Source organism: Camelus bactrianus, chromosome 5, assembly GCF_048773025.1.
Source record: "Camelus bactrianus isolate YW-2024 breed Bactrian camel chromosome 5, ASM4877302v1, whole genome shotgun sequence".
Classification (NCBI taxonomy): domain Eukaryota; kingdom Metazoa; phylum Chordata; class Mammalia; order Artiodactyla; family Camelidae; genus Camelus; species Camelus bactrianus.
Window position 1 is genome coordinate 79,152,330 of NC_133543.1, and position 14,659 is coordinate 79,166,988.

The 14,659-nt window shown below is 41.8% G+C and overlaps 1 pseudogene; it reads left to right on the top strand.

Annotated features, from left to right (window-relative positions):
- The first annotated feature begins 6,900 nt into the window (after positions 1–6,900).
- LOC105082338 (cytochrome c oxidase subunit 5B, mitochondrial pseudogene) lies at positions 6,901–7,287 on the top strand (annotated as a pseudogene).
- Positions 7,288–14,659: the final 7,372 nt, after the last annotated feature.

Genomic DNA, 14,659 nt, shown 5'->3' on the forward strand with positions numbered 1-14,659 from the left:
TTATCTATTTTATATATAAAATAGTTAATATTCGCAAATCTCAAACTCCCAATTTTTCCCTTCCTACTCCCTTTCCCCAGTAACCATTAGTTTGTTTTCTACATCTGTGAGTCTGTTTTGGTTTTATAAATAAGTTCATTTGTGTCCTCTTTTTTCTTTTTTTAGATTCCACATATGAGTGATATCATATGGTATTTTTCTTTCTCTTTCTGGCTTACTTCACCTAGAATGACGATCTCCAGATCCAGCCATGTTGCTGCAAATGGCATTCTTTTATTCTTTTTTATGGCTGAGTAGTATTCCATTGTATAAATATACCAAGCTTCTTTAGTCATTTTTTTGATGGACATTTAGGTTGCTTTCATGTCTTGGCTATTGTAAATAGTGCTGCTATGAATATTGGGGTGCTTGTATATTTTCAAATTAGTGTTACCTCCAGATACATGCCCAGGAGGTTGGGATTGCTGGATCATAGGATAAGTCTATTTTTAGTTTTTTGAGGAATCTCCATACTGTTTTCCATAGTGGCTGCATCACATATACTTTTTAATTTAATTAAGTTTTTTTCATCCTCCTTGTAGCCCAGAGGTTGCAAATGACTAGTTTATGGATCAAATATGTCAGATGAATTTTCTTTGGGCTACACAATATTTTAAAACTTGAATTAGTTGCCAGTATTTAAAGCTTAGGAAGTTTACCTAATAATTCAGCTTCTGTGGAAAACAAGTTGGAAAAATCAAAGATCTCACACTGTACTAGACCAGCATTCCCACGTGGTCATAACTAGTTCCAGCTGGGTAACAATCACTCTTAAAGGTGGGGAGTTTCCAGTTTACCTTAGTCAGACCAGACCCACTTCATGACTAGATTCCCTTGTAAGGCCTGTAGTACTTGTAGGCATCAAGTTTGCAACAACTGGAATGGATTTGCTCCCAACACTACATTCCCCAGGTAAGAAATTCCATCTCGATCATGTTTGTGGAGTTCCCAAATGTGCACAGGTATGCATAGGATTTCTGTGCTGGAGTGGTCCCTAGAGAATGGGGTCAATATGGCTGTCATTGCTCTGCCCAGTGTGGGTCCCCTGCTGTCTGTGTGCGCTGCTGCCGTGCTAGGGGGTGCGTAGGGGAGGCTCAGAGATGTGTCTCACAGGGATCCTTTCTATGGACCAAAGACTTGATGACAGAGAACCTAGTCATAGCACTTAAATTTCCGCATCCATCCCCCTATGTGGCCCCTCACTCCTTCCCGGGTCCTGTCTTTAAGTAGGGTACATCCCTGCCTCTCTTGAGAATCCGAAGCACCATCCTCTTTCAGTTTTGAGAAGGCTGCTTCCTGGGGCTGAGCCACGCCCCCAGCTTAACCCAGAACGCCACCACCAACTCTTTCACCACTGGTGTCATCCGGTTTCACCCGTTTCATTCCTGGCATACATATATTAAATTCTTCCCTGGTGAACTCATCATAACAAAACAGTGACAAAATAAGATACCCATCAGCATTGTTCTCAGCGTCTCACCGTGTCATATCAGTTATTTCAGTCTCCTCGTGTTATCTTCCCCACTGGCCTGCCAGTTTCTCAAGGATGAGACTTCCTTTATTCATAATTTTCATCCTTAATACTTAGCATAGGTTCTGCCATATAATATTTCCTCAACAAATATTATTTCAGGAAGTGAATGAATTATATATAGGTCAATATTCTGAGTCTCTGAGTCTTATAAGTGAGTGGTCAATATTTAGGGGAATATAAACCCTAATGCAGTTATCTTCAAAGACCACTTTTCAAAAATAGCACAGCTCTGTAGAAATCTGAGGATCTATAGAGACAAGCACCTCAATTTAACCCATTCAAAGTAAATCTCCCTTCAAACATTTATTGGCAATAACTAGAGATTCCATTTCTGAGTAATTATTTCTCTCGGTGAGTCAAGGTCGGGATATTTTCAAAGCTGTAATCCTGACTTGGCCACACTGATTTCTGTCATTTAAGATTATCCTTGAAACAGTGAATGCACGTTTCTTACCCGGGGGTTAAAATTCATTTGATAGTCTAGACATTCGTTGTTTGCTCTGGATGAAAGTCCATGTTTCTCTGTAACACAAGTTACATGAACAGGTAAATTGAAACAAGTTTTGCACTGTGATTCCCCATTAATCATGATTATCAATTCATGAATTCCTGATAAGCCTGTTTGGTTAAATCTGATCTTTCACCTCCATGTTTAGAAGTTGAATTAGGGATAATTGCTTGCATTATGCCACTTGCGACAGTGTTTGAGCTGATTAGCTCGTGGAGGACTGATTAGGTGAAAGCCATAGTGGTATAAAAGTGTGCATTATAATAGTCTATGTAGATGAGCTTGTAGGGATTTTGTGTATGACATGAAACTAAAGGAATAGATTTTTACTCAAATTAGAGACTCCCTTAATTGTGCTCCATAAGCATCAGGGTGCATGACAGTCACAGAATGGCTATGTAAATTCAGCCCCACATTTTGATCAACTGCCCATCAAGACTCCTTTGCTCTCTGCTGAAGAAAAGGAGAAAGCAGAAATAGAAAGTTTTGGCAGGTGGGATAAAAAATGTGCAACAAAGAGCACAGCACAAAGCACTCTCGTGTGAATCCCCACAACAAGGGATGCACCTGCATCTGCTGCCAAGTCCATTTATTTTGACAAAGGTCTTCGAGTGATGCCCCCTCCCCAACCCCCAGACCCAGGGGGTGTTCGATCCACACCTCCCACTCCCACACGCTTTCCTTCTTATTAATTTTTGAAGTGTGATGATATCTCGCTCAGCCTTGGTGTTACAGTTTGCCTTATGCTTTTCCTTTTGACTTGTTCATCATTGATAATTTAATCGTAGCTGCTTCTGGCAGCCTGTGTGTGTGTATCTGCCTTCGTTTCTGCATGCTGCAATTACCTGATGTAATCTGGGCTTCTAATTTTCCTAGAGAGCAAAAAGCAACAGCCGTAGCTACTCTGGAAAGTAATAAAAAACAAACACAAATATTCCCTACCCCACCTCCTCTCGACAAGCCTTCCATTTTCTGCATATTTTAAAATATCTCGTCTTCAGCATCTTCAGAAGAGGAAATAAAGCAAAATGTGATATTTTGGTGTGATGGTGACTAGGGATTTTTGAATTATCTCAACCCAGACAACTCAGGACATTTGGAGAAGATGCTGTAGGAAATGTGATTTTCTTGGAAAACCATTGTGAGGAGAACTTTCAGCAAAAAATTACCAAATCTTACAGAAAGGTAGCCTAACAAAAATATTGACTGGGCTTCCTCTTTCTTGACAACATATACTTATTTTTCAGTTGTTTTTTTCTGAAAACATACATTTTCTAACTTGTATCCTTTCCTTTCGAAAACATTCTAAATAAATGCAACTTAATAAAAGCATTAAGGAGACAGGTCAAAAAATGTAGTTATCATATGACTTTCAAAGGTGGCTGTTTGATTTTTCTACAGGGATCAAATCTGGGCTGAGGGTACAGCCTAGGTCGAGAGATGTATGACGTAGTTTAGCCCTACCCTTGATTTAGCTCAAGTTATAGTGAAACATCTTGTTCAATGCAATGCCCTTGTGACCTCAGCTTTTCCATCTATAAACTAACAATGACATTTACCACGTATATGAGGTAGAATAATGGCCTCCCAAAGATGTCCACGTCTTAATCCCAGGACCCTGTGTATACCTTACCTTATGTGACAAAGGGGACTTTGCAGATGTGATCGAGGGTATGGACCTGGAGGTGGAGAGAATACCCTGGATTATCCAAGCAGATCCAGTCTCGTAATGTGAGTCCTTTACAGCAGAGGATCTTTCCTGGACAGGGTAGGGGGATGAGATGGAAGAAGGAAGGAACGGTTCAGAGCATGACACAGACTCCATCTACCAGGAGCTGAAGACGGAACACGGGGTCCAGGAGCCAAGGAATGTGGGTGGCTCCTTGAAACAGGGGGTGGCCCTCAGCTGACAAGAAAACAGGGATCTCAGTCCCCATTTCTGAATCCCTGTTGCTGAATTCTGCCCACCACACCAAGAAGCAAGGAAACAGTTTCTCCTGTAGGGCCTCCAGAAAGCAATGTAGCCTGCTGACACCTAGATTTTAACTCAGTGAAACCCTTGGACTTCTGACCTACAGAGCTGTAAGATCATATTAAACCACTAAATGTGTGGTATTTGTTATAGCAGCAATTAGAAACTAACACACGTTGTGATGGGCAACAGCGTTAATATGGGTCTCAGCCTTTTATTTTTTTCCTTCCCCAGACTGTTTCCCAGAGATGGAATATTCTGGGATTGCCCACTTAGCTGCTCCCTGACTTCTGAAGAGCAATCTGGGTCAGCTTGGTTTTTTGGAATTTTGTGAGGAGGAAGTGAGTGAAAGGAGAGGAAAAAGGGAGGGTTAGAAGGGACCAAAGACTCAGAGGAGGTTCTTGATCAAAAGGCTTCTACAAAGAAAAGAGGCGGGACGTTCTCCACGGAGCTGAGTAGGGTAAGTAGCGGCAAGTGCCTGGGGCGGTGCGGGAATGTGGGGGCAGGAGAGCTTGTCTGGGTGGGGCAGGACCCAGGCCTGAGGGGCTGAAAAGGAGCGGGCAGGAGACAAGGAGGGAAGAAGGAAGGAGGGGGCAGGGAGGAATTTTCTGGGGTTGAGAGTAAGTGGCTGCCAGGAGATATAGGATTCTTTTAAGAGCTGTTAGGGATTTTGTACTCATATCCCATACCCTATTTTTCAGAAATATAGATAAAGACTGGAATTCTTATTTAGACTGTTTTCTCAAAAACAGCTCCATTCCACACCGAGCCAAAGGTCCTTGACGAACATGTTATAAGGACATAGGAAACAACCAGAGTGAACATGAATGGAATGACAAAGGAAGACACATAATATCTAAATCAAATTGGCACTTTTGGGTAACTTTTGATAGATTTCGACAGACAGATAAATAAGATAACTGAGACCACTTTATTGAAGGTTTTTTTTTTTTTTCTAAATCAGTAGCTTAATTTCCATGGATAGAACATTTTATCTCAACAACTAAACCTCCAGCTTAAACTGATGTTTACTTAACATTCAATAGAATTAGAGTTATACTTGGGTTCAAATTCCAGCTCCCCATCTTCTTAGCTGTGTGATATTGTTGGTAAAGTTACTCAGGATTCCTAAGTCACAGTTACCTTACCTCTAAAATGGGGTTATAATACTTGTCTTGCAATGTTATTGTGAGAATTAGATACAACATCTGAAAAATGCCTAGAAGAGGTCTTGATGCACTTGGTACATGGTAATAAGCACTTAATGAACAGCAGCTACTGTTATGATTAGGGAAACTGGAGGATATTATTGTAATAGCTTAACCCAGGATATGAAAGAGGACAAGAGGATGACAGTTGGTAAGACTTAATAGCAATTTTCTTTGGAATTGTTGACATAAATAAATGCATGAGCCCTTGATTATACATTTTCCAACAACTCCAGTTAATTGTAGTTTCATTTCTCAAACTGTTCTCAACTCCAGGATTTGCACAGATAAAAAATAATTAGTATAAAATTCACAGTAAATGAAAGCAATATAGAATCCAAGTGTTTGCTCCCAGCATGTTACAGTCATAAATAATATCATGTCCTTGCCTGGAATCAAACTTTCTTTTCTTGACTTTTTGCCTCTATTTATAAGAATTCAGATTAAAGCCAGGCTGCAGCACAAGCCTTGGTCAAAAGTGAGAAGTGTTAAAAATCAGTATTTGTCTTTATTTGTCATTTTTTCACTCTAGTGTGATTATCAATGATCCAAGGCCTGTCTTTAAGCTGTCATTGGATGCTTGGGGTGCTGGCCGCCACCCCGCTGCACTCTGCCCCTCTGTCCTTTCTCTTTTCAGGGTCCAGGAGACACATCAGTTGAAGTCTGTTTAACAAGACTCCATTTTCTTTAACACTGCCTGTACAGACACTATCTACTTTTGTTTCAGTTGCTCTCTCTCGTTCATTCTTTACATGATATATTAGTTCGCTATAGCTGTGTAACAAACAACTTCTTGAGGGCTTATGACAAAAATCATTTTTCTCATACTCACATGAGGCTGCAGGTGGCTTGAGGTTCAGTTGCTCTAAGCTAGGAGGCTCTGCTTCAGGCTGTGGGTTGACTCCAGGTTGGTTCCATATGTATCTCATCCTCCTTGGACTAGTGACAACCTAGGGAATGTTCTTCTCATGGTGAAGAGCTGGCGTACAAGCTAAACCACACAAGCACATTTAAAGTCTCTGCTCACAAACATTCACTAACCAGAGCAAGTCATGTGGCCAAGCCCAGCATCAACAGATGAAGGGAAGACATGCCACCTCATTGGGGGAGCACTGCAAAGTGATGTGGCAAAAAGTATGGGTATATTAGGTTAAACCACATGAAACTGCTGATATTTGATCATTTTTTACTTAACCAAAAATGTCAATTATACATAGTTTAATCTTATACAATTATTATCCAAGGGGCTAAAGAATTTGAACAAATAGTTTAATCTACCGAGGTGGCTAAACAATAGACTTCTTGTTAACTTACTGACCGTCACGATCGAAGCTGTTAGTCTTTCCTATGAAGTATGAGGTTAGCCTTGGTTTCTCATAGGTACCCTTTATCAGTCAGGGGAAGTTCCCATCTATTAAGTCTGTTGTGTGTTTTGATCAGGGAGGGATGTTTTGGTTTCTTTAAGATTGCTCTGACATGAGTAATCAGTGTCAGGGTTCGGTTCTTGATCAGAGATATTCTCCCCTTTAGTCCCAATATTGGGAGTATCTCTTGCCTAAAATAGTTTTTCTATTTATTGTAGCTAAAATGCTTCATTCTAAAATACACCTATGGAGTGCTGGTGTTTGGAACCAGTGTGATGGCTTCAAGGTTACTCCACAGAGCTGGAGCACTGGCTGCGCCAGCCCTGAGGGCCCCTGCTCCCAATGGAGTCACCTCAGTGCACTCTATGGCGTCTGGAGGCCATGTTACCACCTACCGGGAGCAGGCGACTGGGCTGGAGAGGGAGGGCATGATGGCTGCCCTCAAGGGACCAGACCCATACAATATACTCATCCCAAAGGCAGCCTCAGGTACCAAGGAAGACCCTAATTTAGTCCCCTCCATCACCAACAAGCCAATATTGGGCTGCATCTGTGAAGACAACAGTGCCCTCATCTGGTTCTGGCTGCACAAAGGTGCGACCCAGAGATGCCCTAGCTGTGGAACCCAGTGCAAGCTGGTGCCCCACCAGCTGGCCCGCTGAGCCCCTGCATCAACTCATCAAGATGCTCTGCAGTGTCTCCTTCTCAATAAAGACTAGCCATGACATTGGCTCCTCCTCTCCCCCAAAATAAAATAAAACAACATAAAATAAACCTATGAACCCTGACACTTTTTAACTTCTAGAAAATATTCAGGTTAAAATGAATGTACACAGACTAAACATTTCACTGACGGTAAGCCAGCCTGCTCATGGCAAGCTATGTTAATAATTCTTTCTATCAAAAGCCCCTAACCTGAGACAAGTTTGCTACTCTGCAATTTCCCCATTTTAATTAACTTTCTTTAAATCTAATATCAACTGAGGAAATTTTAAATGAGTTCATTAATCCAAATACTCCACATCTTTTCCTCTCAACAATTGAAATAAGAAGTTAAAGAGAAAATGCCTTTAAAAATAGTTTTAAAAAAACAACAAAAATTCACACACTGTGCATTTTACATGTTTTGGCTGAGTCTGAATTGCAATAATAAAATGAGAAAAAAAAGTCCTTATAAATCTGATATCCTGACCTCATCTTCTTTCATCTTCTAATTTAGTATCTGTTGTCTAGTTTACTTGTGTTTCTTTGTGGCCTGTTCTTGGTCTAAGTATTTCATAGGTAGACTTTGTCTCCTGACTCCTAATCCCCAATGATGGAAAATGTACCCTCTATAATTGACAGAATAAACAGAACAGCAAGTACCTTATTGTGATGAATTTTAACTTGGCTGGTCACAGACCCTCTAAAGAAACTGAAGATTGCTATGAATCTTTTCCCCAGAAAAATGCACACACACACAAGTGAATAAAATTTTGTATGCAATTTCAGTAAGTCTTCAAATGTGTACAGAGACTGCAAAAATCCAATAAGTCTTTGAGCCTGTCTGCGCAGTTAAATAAGCAAGTATACTAGAAAAATTCCAAAGGAGGAGGAAATAAGAGTGTTCTTTACGTTTGGCTGTCATTTTTATGTCCGGTTTAGCCTCTTGTGTCCCAGGCTGCTCATCACTCTGGACGTCCCTGATGCTTCAGAGACTAGTTTTCTGCAGGCAAATCCTAGAAATAATCCTGCCTCACAGGGCAGCAGACAAGTGGTTAATGCTCTGGCGGATTGGAAAGAAAGCAAGCAATACAGACGGGGAAACAATATTTCATTTCGCCTGGGATCTCTTTTTTATTGAATTCTTTGCCCCTTTGTTCCCTTCTCTCCCAGCTAAGAGCTTCCCATATTGTCTTGAGGATGGGAAAACACAAGTTGGGGGAAGGAGGAGGCTAATTTTTCAGTGAGGCTTTTCAATGCCAATGACATGACAGATGGATTTGGAGGTTGACACAATCCCTTTTTTCCTTAATCATGCTGGCTACCGCATGGTGCATAGACACAATTGGAAATGAAGGCTCATCCAGGAGGGATGTTTTTGAAGTCCGTTATCTATGCACAAGCCATGGAAAGGACAGACGGTTTACAGAGCTGTGGAGCAGACCTGCATTCTAGCTATCGAGCCTTGCTCTGAGATGCATGCACGCACGTGCACACACACACACACGTGCACACACACACGCGCACCTTTCCTTATTCAAGCGATTGCCTTATAAAGATCCTCTCTAAGAGAAAACACATCTTTATCTGAAAGATGCCACAAAGAAAAGAAGCCTCATGCCATCCATCAATCTCTGGTAACTGGCATTCAGCGCACAGATAGACTCCCCTTTTTAAATTTTTAAATCACCTTATCAATCAAAGCACCGTATTGTTCTCAGTCTCATTTTTGCTATTCGGAGTCGATCCTATCTACTTGTCTCCTACTTGCTTCTTGGATTTTCTGCTATTGTCTGTGTCTCATAGAAATCAGTCAGAGGCTTCTGAGACACACGCTTAAAAGAAGGTATTCATTTTTCTTTCGTTAATAAATACACGAATTTCCTTGGGAAACTGTTTGTGTTGGCTCAGCAAAGTTCAGGCTATCAATCTCCAACTTTGGGTCATAGTGACAAAGGCGGGTACAGGCAGGGAGCCACAGCAAAAGCCCAGAGTTCACGTTGAAGCTGCAACAAACGAAACCTGGAGGCAATTCTCTGAGCCTCGGTGCCTGGGGTGTTTCAGAGAATGGCCCAGGAAATAAAATTTTATGGTGGCTCTGTCATCATAAATCCTGGAGGAAACTAAACAGAAGAATACTTAACTTTTAGTAAAACATCTCAGCCCCGTTCTGATCCCAGGTGATCTACTTCCCGTATCGCTCACTGCGGAGTCTTCCCGAGTGTTCTCAGCGTAGCGCTGGTATCAGCCTATCTCAAAGACAACCACGGGGGTAGAGTGTAACTGTTCTCTTTCGTGACATTGAATAGTCAACGCTGCACTGCTGGCGGAATGGGGCGTTTGTCCCTTCTCCCGTTAGAGTAACTGTCTTTCTTTCTGACAATTTTGAGGGCAAATGAAGAGGGCAAGTTATTGGTGCTTTCTTTTTTCATCTAAAACTGTTTTATTTGAGGTAATGTTTTGATGACCTTTTATGAGCTGCATTGTCCTTTCTAATCAGAGACCAGATAATTACACAATAGTAAAACTCTTGCCATGTTTAGGAAAGCAAGAGAAAGGCAAGGGGAATGGCAATTCCCAAGAAGAGCAGGGTTGGGAGGTGGGGTGCAGCATGGTGCGGGTCTGAGCCCTCCCGCAGCGCACGCAGCCACACTCCAGAGACCTGAGTCGGTTAATCTGCCACCTTGCTTGGGTCAAACTCACCCTCAAGAAGCAGCCATGTAGGAAGATAGTATTTATTGTTTAGAGATGACACTTATTCAAAAAGAAACTGAGGTGTTCCTAATGCCAAGTGTGCTGCTACATCTCGTTTTCTCTTACAGGATGCAGAAAAATATGGACAACAATTGCCAACTACTATATTTAAAATCTATTTAAATTTGTTTCTATTAATTCAAGATGTATTGAGATTCTTCTGGGCCATTGTAGATAGGTGCTAAGGAGCATGTAATGGTTAAAAAATATAAGTTTCGTCCTCAAGGAGCTTAAAATCTTAAAAAATTTTTTTTGGTGGAGGAGGTAATTAGGTTTATTTATTTTAATGGAGGTACTGGGGATAGAACCCAGGACCTTGTGCTTACTGAGCACACACTCTACCACAGAGATAAACCCTCCTCCCTAAAATTCTGTATATAGTTTTAATAATATTTGTCATCAAGTTAATTCTGCAAGTCCCATCTTGCATATTCAAATTAGGAAATGAAAAGTTCCAATGTCAATTTGAAGACAGGTATGTAGGTACATCTTTCTTCAAATAAAACCTTGTATGCAGCATGCTCCATTGTACTTTGACACAAGAATTAGAATAACTTGCTAAGGAAATGTGCTTCCGTTTTGCTATCTAGTTGTTTTTTCTCTACTCACTGTCCAAAATGTCAGCTGAGGGAAGGCTGAATTGTAAACAAACGGTTACAGAGAACTTCCAGCTGGAGAGTGACCCTTCCTTCAGATCTTCTCTTTTGTTTGAGCCATTATTCTCATCACTTGGTCTGTGCAGCCCACATCCCCCAGCCTGAATTACACTTGCAGCTCTTGCCATCCTTGAATATTGAATGAAAAATGCTGAATGTTCAGGCTGAGATGAATGACTTCTTCCATTGTGTAGCTACTTGCCAGCTGCCTATGCACGATGGGAAAGACTTCCTTCCCCAAATTCCCGCCATCCCCACGTCCCCTGGAAACCGTTCCAGTTTCCATGCCCTTAGCACAGAGCATAGAGAAAGGCCTTTGAAATGTTTTTTTTTCTTCTACTCTTTCCAAGAGTTGACCTTGGTGTTTCTGTAATTCAACACTAGCAGTTGTTCTGTGTTTACAGGGACAAGGCGCACAAGGGTGAAAGCTCCAACGACATGAAATCCAATTTCCCCAGTGTCCTCTGGCAGCCGGGGATGTGGTAACATTACACCCGTCATGGGATGACCTGCTGACTACTTTTAAAAACATTTATCAGCACCTTGTTCAACACCTGGCATTGAACTGCAGATTTCCATGCACTCTGTTCCATTGAATTCTTATTTCAACCCAGGGATGTAGGCATTATAACATCCCCATTTTACAGTGGTGGTGAGGGGACTGAGCTCCAAGGAAACTGGATGACTTGGTCATGTTGACACTTAAATCCAGACCTCCAGAGCCATTTAAAAAAATACATATAGTTCAACTTTATCTCCCATTTATAACCTAAGAACAAAATTGAGCCTGAAATATGAAAAATCAGTCAATGACATGCATCTGAAACCATAACAGGAAGGAAGCCAGGGTTGCACTTTTCCTCCAAGTTTTCTAAACAATGTAGAAAAAACCCACCTCACCTATTTTAGCTGAACATTGCAATATAACATTTCAGCATTTTCCATTAAAACCAAGAAATTACCACATATCCAAGTAAACTAAAGAACGCTGTAATTGTTCATGTTTCAGAAATGTCACTGGACATGTTAGCAAAGAGTCTTGTTATTCCACATGCCGTAAATATTATTGCTTGAGTGGGTAAAATGCACGGTTTTAAAATTCCTAATCAGTGTTTCCAAGCACTCCTATTGGCACTTGGGGATTGCTGTTCACTGGGAATTTTGTTTATTCCTTCCAACAACCAAAGAAACCAACACATTTGTGTTTCTCTAGGGACATCCCACCAGCTTCCTGAGCTCCAGAGTTCCTGATTTCTGCATGTCCTTCCACAGAATATACATACATGTCCCTGGTTTCGTGTTTCCAGAAAGGGGCTGCCATGAAGCAGCACTCCTGTCTCTCTCCTGGGCCCCTTCCCACTTTTCTACATGCGAGGAGGGGTAGTTATGTGATTGATTGAGTTTGCAAGGAATTAACATCTATTGGTCATGCTCCCCAAATGTGTGGATAGAAACTATTAAAACACTGCAAACCATGAGGGTCCCTTCTCTTTCTGCCAGGAAGGGAGGCAGCAATTCTGATTGCATAGTTTGCTCTGCAGACCCAAACTCTTCCCTTTGGGAGGGAGTATTTGAAAGACCAGCTTGGCTGCCAAATGAAAGTCAAGTTCTCCAGCTGGTTTTAAGTGTCATAAAACTAACATTTGGATCTTAATGTTCTTGTACCTTAGTTCTTAGTTGACTTGAAGAAGGTGTTATTATCTCCAAACCCCTCAAAATAACCAACATTTCAAACCTCCCGTGTACCAGTGCCAACTCCCAACAACCTGGATCACCTGGAAAGCCCAAAGCGGAACTTGAGGTTTTCATCAGTTACTTGCTGGGATTAAATGCCATAGGGCAACTACATTAAGTGAAGACAGTCATCCTAGCCCTACAGTCATTCATCATCTGATTATGTTATCATCTACAGACTGAGCATCATGCCAGGTGTTGAGGATATAAAGATGGTTAGGACGTGTGCCTGCCTTGATAAATTTGCAGAATTGTGCAGAAGACAGGCAGGTAGTGGAGGTGAGACAGCGATGGAACACGAGTATGTACAGGAACCACAGAAGCACCAACTCAGGCCCTGGGGTGAGGGGATGGGGTGGGACGAGTTCAGGCCAGATCAGCAGGAGACATGGACTGAATCTTGAGGATAAAAATAATTGGACAAAAAGAGAAGGGGGGCGGTGTTCCAAGCAAAGGGCTAAGGATGTGCTCAGGGAAACATCAAGGATGCAATGGGTGGGAGTAAAAAGCCTGTGGAGATCGTGATGAGGCTGAAGATCAGGTACAGGGGATATGTTCCATTGTGTCAAGTCCAGTGTAGGAAGGGGACTGTACATTCCCCAGTGAATTTCATTGTCCCTGCCCCAGCCTGAACAGCATTCTGGGGAATGGGATATGCTTATGGGCTGAGACCAGGATCGGGGGCAGAGCTCCACCCAAAGCACATGCAGAGGAGGTGACCAGACGCAGGGTAGCAGAGATGACACACATCCACCATAAATGAGATTCATTTCCCCTGGGGTCAAAATAGCTGGGAGGTGGCCAGGGTCAGTTGTGCAGGAAATTTCTAGGTGTGAATCCTAGCTCTCGCTCATACTGGCTGAAAAACCTTTGACATGTTACAGAACTCCTCTCACATCGGTTTCCTCCTCTGTAAAAGTAGGTAATAAAGCCTAGCCTACTTCTCAGGGTTGCTCTGGGATGATATTTACAATCATAGGCAGATGCTAGGCATTTAGTTAGTGGAAATTGTTAGCATTACATAACTTTAGTGCCATCCTAGCTTTTTTTCAGTCCTTTCCCATTCTGTGACCCTTCACTCATTTCTGAGCAAAGGTTTAGTACAGTCTTCTGCCTTGTAACAACTGCCACAAAATTTAGTGACTTAAAACTACAATGATTTACTGTTTCTCACAAGTCTGTGAGCTGACTGGGGCTCAGCTGGATGGTTCTCTTGCTGGTCCCACTTGAGGTCTCTCTTGCCACTGTCAGATGACAGGAGCTGGAACATCCAAGGCTCCTTGGTGGGAGCCAGGAGGATGGATGCAGATGGGACACTGTGATGGCCAGACTCTCCTTCTTCCAAAGTGATCTTGGGACCCCCTCCTGGTCCACTTGGTGTCTCCATGCTGTCTATTCAACAGGGCAGCCAGATTTCTTGATGCATCAGATTTTTTATTTTAATACAAAAGTGGAAGCTGCTAGTTTTTGTAAGGCTTAGGCTCAGAACAGCCTTTCTGCTACATACTACTGGTAAGGCACCCAGATTCAAGACATGAGCACCTTGCATCTTCACTCAGGGGTGTGAAGACTGGGAGGCATAGTTCGTTGAAAGCCTCTTTTAGAGACAAGCTACTTCATGCAGACTTTACTTTTTTGTATAGCACAGGTATTCAAAACTCTTAGAGTCAGATATTTTTCATAATTCAGAGTTTTCTAGATTTTAGAGAACACATGCAATGCATGTACTGTGTATTGTATCATGTGCTCAGCAGAGTTTAGGGCAGCACTCCATGACCAAATGCCTTAATAATTCTTGGGGTGGGGCATAGCTCAGTGGTAGAGTGCATGCTTAGCATGCATGAGGTCCTGGGTTCAAGCCCCAGTACCATCACTGAAAAAAAGTGAATAAATAGACCTAATTACCTCCCCACAAAAGAAACAAAACATTTTTTTAAAAAAAGATCTGTAATAAAATGGATGACTCAAGTGGAATAACTATAGACTACAAACAGCCTCGTAGAAGGTCAGATCAAGTTTTGGTGTTTTCAGAGAGTTTTGGATGTTAAATTGTGGGTAAAACATTACGGACCTGTATTCTGAGTCAAAATAATCTTTGAAAGATAAATTTCTCCCATCTTGGGCACATATCTGCTGATATGTCAGTTCAGGTCCTCTGAAAAGCAGACATCAAAACAGAATTAGAAGT